Source organism: Microtus pennsylvanicus, chromosome 2 (genome assembly GCF_037038515.1).
Source record: "Microtus pennsylvanicus isolate mMicPen1 chromosome 2, mMicPen1.hap1, whole genome shotgun sequence".
Lineage (NCBI taxonomy): Eukaryota > Metazoa > Chordata > Mammalia > Rodentia > Cricetidae > Microtus > Microtus pennsylvanicus.
The window spans coordinates 60,338,837-60,347,150 of NC_134580.1; positions in this window are offsets into that span (position 1 = coordinate 60,338,837).

Below are 8,314 nucleotides of genomic sequence, written 5' to 3' on the forward strand. Positions count from 1 at the left end.
GTATGGTGTCCAATGTGGTACTCAAATATCCAAACATAGGGTCTGAGAAACCTAAGAAACGTTTTGGACAAGCAGCCAGATTTAGCTCCCTAGTCCTTCAGTCTCACAGGCAGACTGGTGCTGGGCTGCATTCAGAGTTGTGGATACTGGCTGATGCCTGTAGGCTGGAGCTAGTCACCAGTGCCATAAGCCAGAACCATGGGCTAACCTACCCCCTAAAGTTTGCTTTAATTTATGGAAAGGTTAGCCATTGGGCAAAGAAATTGTCCTTGCCTCAACTGCTGTCCAAACGGGACAAGCAGGACACAAAAGAAGGCAACTACCAAACTTTGCCAAGAAAAGTGTGGGACCGTCTTTCACAGTTCCTGCTCTACAGAAAAGTCTGTCAGATATTTTAGGCCCATAGGCCAAAGATAGATGCTCCAGTGTTGCAGAGGAACCTTGGGTGATTGTCAAGACAGTCAGATGACTCTGTTGTTTCTTTAGTTTTGAAAATTGCTTGTTCTGTGCTTCCTGTTTACTCAGGTAAAAATACTCAGTTTTATCCTTCTCTGGTCTCTGAGGGAGTTGAAAACTGTATAGTTTTAGTTAAATTTTTCCTTGTTATCTAATTTAGAAAAGAAACTCACAAAAGGGGTATAAAGTGTATAAGGTTAAGAGACATAAAAACTTAAATTGTTTATCTAAGACAATGTTTTGAGGTCTGAAAAAATACTTTCAGGTTGGTAATACAAGTTAGGATAGAACGTAAATTAGGTTAAAAACTTTGGATTCACCAAGACAGAATAGATAATGAGTATCTACTCTAAATTTGCCAAATACAAATAGGCTGGACATTGTAAACGAAATTCTGGCCTGATATTTACTCTTATTATGTATAATTTTACCGTGTTAGAATTAAAAACTTTCTTTGTTATTCAGAAAAAGTGGAAAATGTTATGGAATAATCTTTTTGTACAATGAAAGATGCAATTTATTTAAATTAAAGCTGTAAACATTAGAAAATCAAATGTAAGTATCATAATTTACAAATGACAGATGGCAAACTATTTAACAATGAAAGAAAAACCAACTGAACTTCTTAAAAGGGTTTCAGTCACGGTAAGAAGTATGTAAAAAAGATATTTCTGCTCTCTTGCACCTCCACCTGCGCATCTCACTGGCACACATATAACATAGATATGTGGTTACAACCGCCAGATTTCTTAGATACCTTCTTCATTCCATGCCCCATAACGAGAAAAAAAATAGTTCATAAAGCCGTTATTACCACCTGAGAACTTTGAGATCTACAGAATGCCCCAACTCCTTCGTGAGAAGGCTGATTAGTCTAAATGGCTGGGAAAACCACGAGAGATTTTCAGCTGAAGCCTGTGTAACTGTGAGGAGGCAAGCAGCAGCTCAACAGTCATCCCCTGCACCTGAACATAATATGTCTAGACTAAGAGGAGAACCTGGGAAGACCAGAGGCAATCTCTCATTAAAGGACTCTTCTCCCCAGAGCAGAGCCAACCAGGTAACCACAGCAGGAAGGACATTTATTTTTGGTAACATAAATCATGTAAATATTGAACAGGGGTCTGTATCAAAAACTTCCTTCTGGTGGGAAGCAATCTGCTCTCTGTGCCAACTCTGGTCAAATAACATTTCCGGGACAGACAGCTGGGCTCAAGATTCCCCCATTGGTTTTCAAGATGTAAACAGAAAGTGAGCCAGTCTTGTCTGAGGATGTTCATAAGCATGCACAAGGAAGTATTGAGTAATCAGTCAATCTCTGAATTTATCCCTTTAAATTCCCTATAAATGAGCATTGAGTGGCTTTTGATGATAAAATTAGAGGCTCTATCCCATGTGTTTTAACTTAATTAAATTAATGAATAATCTATGGCCATGTGGTACAACTAAGGTACAGCTTTCTGGATTCCGGACCTTGAATACCTTCCAAAGGCCAAAGGCTTTGTCTCCAGGGAGAGAAATTTCCGAGATGGTTGAACCTATAGTGTTCTGGGCCTAAGGAAATGTTCGTAGGTCACTGAGAGGATGTATAGAAAGAATTGCTGGATTTCAGCCTCTTCCTCAAGCTCCTTTGTTTTCTGGCTGGCAAGGTTGGAGTCTTCATTCTGCACAGCACTTCCTCCACAATGTATCGCCTCACTCAGATGAAAGCAATGGGCCAATACATCATGGACTAAAATGACCAACACAATGAACAAGAATAAACCTTTTCATAATGTGTTTTGATGAATTTGGTATAATAAACATTCTATGGTTAAAATAAAAATCTACAGCACGAATAGAGAGAAGAATGCACAGCTATTATTATATGGTAAAATATTTAACACTCTTACCTATTCCTCTTTAAATGCACAAAAATAAACCAAGTCATCTAAAACATCTACTACACTGCAACAATTTTAAAAATCGTGTGGGGCCCATGCTTTCCAAGACCCCCTGTGCTTTGTAGAGGGGAGTTCTCTCTGTTTGCTTGCTGTAGGTGTGTGTTTCCTTGCCCCTCATAAAAACACTTCTTTACTGACTGGGAAAAAAATACATTTATTACACTTACTCACATCATTGTTCTTACCTTTTATTCATGAGTGGCATTAAATCAATCTTGAATACATGAAATTAGGTTCAGATTGGATGGTATTTTAAATCAGTGATTAACACTGCTATCACCCCCGCTTTCTGGGAGAGCTGGTTCTTAAGAGATGACTAGAGAGAAAAGACACACTTATTTTTGCTTTCCTTGTTTGTATTTTTTTTCCCCAGCTAGAAACTGGTTGTTTTAAATCTCATCACCATCATCCAGAGAAATGCACTTTGCAAATTAAAAGAGTAACATCAGCGATTTTCCGTGAGAATGAGAGTTGCTTCTACCATGGCCGGAGGCAGTATTACTGAGCAACACATAGCTGGGAGGCTTCCCTCAGCTGTTGCTATGGTTATGAATGCATGAGCTCTCGCTGGCAGGACCTGCTTACCCTCTAAGGTTCCTGTACACACTGGTGTGAGCCATATTCATGAAGTTCTTTTGCAGAAATGATGTTATTAGTATTACTGCCGGAATGTTTGCCAAAGTCACAAAGACAAACAATAACAACATATTTCTGTCTCCCCCTCTCTATTTCCTCATTAAATGATTCTACAGACCTCAGCTCTCCGGACCTAATCTTATTATTCTCATTCTTATCAAAGTAGAAACCTTGGGCAAACAATGAATGCAGAAGTCTGAAAACACAAACTTAAGGTGATTTGGTTTTTGTCCTGTTCCCTATTTTTTAATTATATAATTTGGTGTAACTGTTAAGTCTTGAAAAGCAGTATCTTTTACAATCACATTGTTTCAGAAGAGAACAGAGAAGTGAAGAATACAAGAATACAAGAAAATTCTCTCTCTCTCTCTCTCTCTCTCTCTCTCTCTCTCTCTCTCTCTCTCTCTCTCTCTTTCCCCTCTATGTCCCTGTTTCCCCCCAATCCCCATCTCTCTGTCACCTTCTAGAAACAGACACACACTCTGTTGCCCTGGCTGCCTAGCCTGACCTGGCACTCACAGAGATTCACCTGAATCTACCTCCCTGGTGCTGGGATTAAATGCGTGCAGCCAGCCTGTGGTGAAGCCCTTTCAGTGTCAAAATCTATTTATATGTTCAGTTATCATGGCCCTGCTCTTCCTTCTAGAAATGATCCATAACTTTATTTTTCTAATAGGATCTCCTTGTCTTTATTTATAATTCTGTATGTTCATCTCCAAGTAATAAGTTTGTTTGGCTTCATATTAAATTAAAGCAAATAGCCAATATTTCCAAATTTGCTTAATTCATTTTTTGCCTGCTACGTATTATAGCTGATACCCTTTTCAAAAGTTTAGCTGATTTTTCTTTCATTGTGAAACAGAGTTTTCCATCTGTCATTTGTAAATCATGGTACTTATATTTGTCTTTCTAATGCTAATAGCATTCATTTAAGTGTATTGCTTTTTTTCCAATTTGGGAAAATAGTATCCATTACAGACAACGAGAGAAATGTTGACGGAATCTAGTTTTCTTTCATATATTTATGGTCATATTATTTTTTCATCATTTAAAATGTGTAATTGTTTTGCAATATATGTATGTATCAAATAAAACACTTTTTTCTGTTCCAAACTTGCTTCTATAATGAGCATGAATTGTTATCCTGTAAAAATTTGTTGTCAATTAAGGTTATCATTTAATTTTGTTGTTTTGAACATTAAATAAAATTTGTAGTCATATTTGCACTTCTTCAGCTTACCTCTTATATATGGTGCATTTTTATATGCACTATAAATTAGACATTTCCAATTATAATTTATATATTTGAGGTTTATTTTTGTATAATAAATCCAAGAATGCATTCCTATATTAGATCTAACATTTTCTCTGTTTTCATTTTTTCCTGTTTAGTAATCACAAAACCTGTAAGTGATATTTCTCCCCATCTCTCCACCTAGAACATATCGTGTGGCCCAGGCTTGCCTTAGACTCTTAGTCCCTGCCTCTACCTCCTAAGTAATGCCACAATATGTACCGCCAGACCCAAGTTTATTTTTTTTAAATATTCTTAATTGGAGATTTTTTTCTTCTTCTCAAGATGAGGTGTCAGTGATCATATGTAATGATCTACATAAATATAATTAAAATGACTTCAGACAGTAGAGGGACTCGGTTAACCACTCAGCTACCACCCAGGTTCAGATCTAGAGCTTTGAGTTGGCCCACCACAACATCTATCCCATCCATGAACTGCTGGGGCATGTAAAGGGACAAGGCAGGCCTTCAGAACCAAGGCTGACACAAGGCAACAATGGGATATCCAGGAGAGATCTGGTGAGGACCCACCATCGATAGTGTAGCAGAAGCCAAAGGCCTCAGACCAGTCCAATGACTCATTACATGTAAAACTGTTGGGGCAAAAGGGTAGACTCAGTGGCACATGGCAGCTTCCAGGGCAATATTTTTGTTTGTTTGTTTGTTTGTAGGAAGTTTCAGAGGCAGAGGACAAATATGGAGGGGTGGGGAGATGAGTGGGGTGCATGATGCAAAATTTACAAAGAATCAGCAAAAACGTTAAAAAAGATTCCTACTCTATGAAAACTACCTGCACAAGCCTAAGGTGTGTCAAAGATTGAAATACATTTTTGAGAGGCATTTTCATCCCTCAGATAATTTGACAAATGGAGGCAGATGAAGAAAGTGAGAACTAGGAAGTAGAGAGAAAACAGTGGAGAAAAACCAACTTACTCACACCTTGTGTGGAAAAAGCAGAGTAAGATAAAGACAAGGCATTTGAGTCAAGCAGCTCTACAATCAACTGAGAAATGTCAGCAGCAAAAGGTCCCTGATAATAACATGCTGCAAAAGCCAGAAGCTCCATGCTCAGAAGAAAGTTCTGGTGAAGAAGACAATCACCGAGTTCATTGCATCGTACAAACAGGGAGAGAGAAGTTGCCAACATCCTACCCAGCTGGCCTGGAACAGCGCTCATTGCTACAACCACACCACACATGTTACATAACCAACCACTTTCTGAATGGTTGTGAAGCCCACTCTACAAAATGGAACTCCTGCCTGATAATGTTAACGGGGCCAAAACCCTGTGGCTTGACGGGTCAAAGACCTAGGAAGAACCTAATACTATTATTCTGCTGAATGGTTTAAATTGTCCCCTAAATTTTCATCTGCATACATAAGACCTGCACCAGATTAGCTAACAAAAATTCCCAGCAAGGATGGGGAGGGGCTCTTGGAGTCCCACGTCTAGCTGAAGACCTATTGGCTGTGAGAGGCAGTTCTCTTTGGAGAAGTAGTCCCTGAGAGAGCTAGCTACCTGTGCTCCAAGTGATGTCTACCCATGCACATACAGGCAACACTACTCAGTGGACTGGGAATAAAACACACATGGAGTTATGAGATGGAAATAATAGAGAAATAGGAGACAAACTGGAGGGGGAAAGAGCGGGACTGATTGGCTATAAACACAAGATATACATGTATGGAATTTTCAAGCAACGAAAAAGAGCAATCGACTCCTCATTTCTGGACATTGGCATTTTAAACGTCACTTTAACGTCTGTTTAATAAACCCTATGGAGTGGTACTTGAGTGAATTCTTGTCTGTGGTGTCAGCTCTTCTCTGAAATACAAAATATTCTCAGTATCCAGAAGTCACCTATGTCCAGTGTCTCATCATCCTGCTTTTCCAAAATAAGTCACGGCTTACACTGCATCTCAGTGCTCAGATTACACTCTGTCGGCCCTGTCACCGGAGAGGATGAAGCAGTGCTCACTAAGGAAAAGCATAGCCTATTGATATAAGTGGGTGCAACACAAGTCTAAGAGATGAACACAAGCCATGAGTTCCATAAGAAATAAAAAGGCATCTCTATTCTAATTGGGAAATTATACCTCAAGCCAAATATAAAAAAGTCAATTTTTCAGTGTGTTTTTATCCTCAAAAGAATTTTGCAAAATAATATTTCATTATACCTTATTATTTCTGGAGATCTTATATAAATTAAATCTCAGGTTATAAGTGAAATATCAATTAACATAAGAATCAATTTAATGGTAATTTAAATAGCTAACTGTTATAATTTTTGCATAATGATGTGGCCTCTGGGCTTGAAGTCCTAATCATGTCTAATTAATTTAAAGGATGTTACTTTTTATTATCACTGAAATTTCTGACAGGTGATAAAACATTTAGGGTTGCCATCACAAACTTTTTACATCAGCTGCACTGTAAGCTGACAAGTCATTGATCATCTTTTTGAAAATGGACATTTAGGGGGGAAAAGGAAAAGAAAAAAATCTTAAGTACATTTTAAAGTATTGCATAGAACTGCCATTTCACCACCAAAATGAAAGTAATTCTATTCACTAAAATAATAAAAGAGTTGACACTTTATTTTAAAGATCTCAATAGCTATAATCAACCTTCACAGGGAATAATCGATTTCAATTTCAGAAAAAAAAATTTCCAACCTTTGAGTTTCTATAGTATCTATACCGCCAGAAACATCGACACACTCCCCACTGCTGATATTTGAAAAAGCTTGATCTTTGGGGGTTCAGATAGCAAATCAATGTAACTGCAAGAGGATTAGCTAGAGGGTCTGTCCTTTCTCTAAAATGGAACACTAAAACACCTACTATTTAAAGCATTTGCAGAAATGTAAAATAATGTGAAGAAAATTATTCTTTGGGGATTATAGATTCTACGCCTGTACAGAAACCAAACCAAAGGTGCAGGAAGTTGAGACAGATGAGCAGAAAGCAGATACGGGGCAACATGTAGTCCAAGCAATGATGGAAAGTGGAAGACTCCAGCCAGCATGACCCGAGATCTACACTACAGTTCTGTTCTTTTAAAGGGAAAGAAAAGAATTATTCTACAAATCCCCGGGAGGGATTTTATGTAAGATAAGTACAGTCAGGAAACAGAGTGAGCAAGAAGTAGCTCTAATCTGAAGGTCAGTCTGCCAGGCAGCATTTGTGAGGATAAGGACACAACCTGGAAGGGAGGAGAGATGAAGGCAGCTGTACAGAGACAGCGTGTGAGAGCAGCTGGAAATCTGGGTTGTGCTCTGGTTATGGGGCTCAGATGGGTTCTTCAACCTCTTTTGTTCCAACTACCTTCTCTGTAAGATGTGAATGATAACAGCACCTGCTCAGGTGGTACAGGGAACTAAAAGACTTGTTATTCATAAAGTATTCAGGCTAACACTGGGCACATGATAAGATATAAATATATAATGTTTAATAATATTGTAACAATATAGTAACAATGCTTTCTATCTTTATGTGTTAGCTAGTCTATTTAGTACAGTTCCGAAATTTCTTGAGTTCCCACTTGAAATCTGTAATAAGGCAATGCTTTAAAACCATCAAGGAAATCCTTATTCAAACTTGTGGTCAAACAAGATCTCCATGGATGTTACCAAGTCTGTGAAGATGCTTGAAAGAAACAGAAAAATAAGTGACCATGGAGACAATTCAAAGGTCCTGGACAAATATCAGGAATCTATGGGTCTCCTACCATTAAGAGACACTAAAACACACAGACAGACAGACGGATGGACACACACACCTTTCAGGGTGAACCAATGCAAACTTTTCATAACACATTCATCACTTCAACTTGGTTTTGGACAAGCTACTTCATCTGTCCAGCATTTAGTTTCTTCATTCATCAAAGAGGGATGATGTCATAGTCCATTTGTGCTGTCATAAGAAAATATCACAGAGCGAGTAATATATGGAGACTAGTGATTTCCCCTCAGTGCTGGGGG